Source organism: Tyto alba, unplaced genomic scaffold, assembly GCF_018691265.1.
Source record: "Tyto alba isolate M040663 unplaced genomic scaffold, T.alba_DEE_v4.0 Super-Scaffold_21, whole genome shotgun sequence".
NCBI lineage: Eukaryota > Metazoa > Chordata > Aves > Strigiformes > Tytonidae > Tyto > Tyto alba.
Window position 1 is genome coordinate 22,540,697 of NW_024881295.1, and position 2,493 is coordinate 22,543,189.

Consider the following 2,493-nt stretch of genomic DNA (forward strand, 5'->3'; position numbering starts at 1 on the left):
AGAAGAAATTTCTCCAAAGTCAGCTGGCACGGAATTTCCAGGAAATTAGTGAACCTGAGGACATCAAATAAAACCTGGTCATACGAGATTAAAACATAAAAGCTCCAGGGGAAGTGAAACTAGTAATGCTTTTATGGCTTTTGGTTGTGTTCCCTGAAGTCTCATATGTGAAACCAGTTTAAGCCTTCAGCTTAGTTGCATTATTCATATTATCTGTTTGCAATGTACACTCTCCATCAACCAGTACGTGCTGAGGCTTTTCTTTTCTGCACAGTTTCACTATCTGGTAGAAATTTAGTATCAAAAATATTAATCGATATATCAATGAAAATACTAAAAATATTAATCAAGCTCTGTCTTGGTGTTCAGTTTGACTTAATATAGGTCAAGGAAAATGATTTCTTGGAATAAGAAAGCAGGCCCAAACATATATACACACACAGATACACATACAAAGAAGAATCAAAGTTGATTAGAAAAAGGTTTATTTTTAAGGAAGCCAGAGGAAACTGTTTTGTCTTCTCTTGGCTTGCTTTCCTTACCCATGGAAAGGCATTTGGCATATAAATGTTGCTGTTATATAAATACAGACCCATTCTCCAGTTGCTGTATGTGGAGCTTGATACAGGCATTGTAGTTACCCGTCTGCATTGAAAGATCATGGCTAGTGCCAGCCCATTTTTCCTTCACTGAAAACAATCTCACAGATATTGAAAGGGGAGGGGAAAAAACACACGCAAATCTTTTAAAGAATGCTTAAATTGGCGTATGTTGCTTATAAGGAGGTCTTTAACGAGAGACAGAAATTTTAAAAAACAATCCTTTATAAAAAAATGTTTCAAACTTCCTGTACTTCCTTCTAGGGGGGAAAAAAAAAAAAAAAAAAAGCATAATATTGCTACCTTTTACAGAGCACTGTGAAGGGAGACTTACTTTATAAACATCTTTTGTTGTATTTTGAGATTCTGCAGCAAAAGGCATTCTATTTTAAGCACAGTATACTTACTGTCACTTGATTTTCACAGACTGCTTTCCTGACTGACAAGTAAAGCTGTTGCTTTGCTGAAGCATTTGGAAGCAAAACAGTATCCTGAATACTGAGGAAGCACTGGAAGTCTAAACACACTGGACTTTATATTCTAGATTCTCTTGTTCACTTTGCTGCTGAATACTTTTTAAATTAAAACAAACCCTTCCCCAAGCTCAGTGATAAATTCAGTAGGGAATCTATTTCTTCCTCTACTCATGTGGCCCTCACTTTTTACACCACTTACTTTCCCCTTCACTTCTTTTCCTAGTTTGTTTTCTCTTCTTTTCCTCTTGGAAAAGCTTGATCAATCTCTCCATAAATACCAGTACCATTATCCTCATCAACCGCAGCAATGCACAGGGCATTAAAAGAAACAGCTTTACCTTTTTCCAAACCCTGTGATTCCAGTGGACTGGGGATCTGGCTGGTTGTGAACCTGTCACATTTCCCTTTTGCCATTCTCTAGTTGGCTGTTATGCAATCTTTCTTTATTAGGTTATGTATTACTCCCTCCCTTGTTGGCAGTTCCTCTCTGTTTTGGCTCCTAATCTCAACTGCTGTATCAGACTGTATTTAGTGATCTGTAAATGAAATCAGCTGATCAACGACATAGCACTCGGGATGCGCATACCACGTCAATGGATTTTGAAACCGTATTTTTGTTTATGGTAAGCATTCCTGACCCCTGTGGTAGAGAAACCTATTCAAAAACATACAAACTTTATCAGGCAAAGTGAATCAGCTCACTTTAATAGGAAACAGCTCTGTTCAGGAAATTGTGTCTGGCCAGAAAGCAGCAGCCTCTGGCTCACAACAGCGTATCTTAAAAAAGGATTCCCAACTCTAAGAAGATGCCATTTGGGTGTGTAATACTTGCTAGAGGTTGTGTTTTCTACTTTCTACTTTGCCCTTCATACAGCTACACAGTGCTCACCTTCCCTTGGCCACGTTCCGTAACTGCCTACCTTCCCAGAGACTCAGGGATACATCTAAAACCCTTCCAACGACCAATTCAAGCAATTGGACGGGCCACAATTTCTGAAAAGGCGTTTTTGTTTTGAAGCGCCTTCTCCGTGCAGGTCAAGGAGGTGAAGCGAGTCCTGGCTAACGCCCTTCCCAGCCGCCCGGTACCACGCGAGCCCCCGCTCCCCGAGGGGCAGCGGGTCTCCCGCAGGCGGGGGACCCCCGGCTGATGCAGTGGGGGGAGAATCCCCTCCCTGAGGACACGGCCGCAGCACCCTGCTGACCGCAGGCAGGCCACCCATCTCCTCAGGCCCTGCCTTTGTACTTTGCTCCTGCCAAAAGCCTCGCTGGTCGCCTGCTGCGGGCGCCCTACCCCCCCCCGCCCCCTCTCCTTGCATTATACAACGCGCGAAAGGAAAATGTGATAAATCAGCAAAACCAGAGGGCAGAGGGGGCGGGATTCAGCCCGCTCCGCCCGCACCCGTCAGCGGCGAGACGCG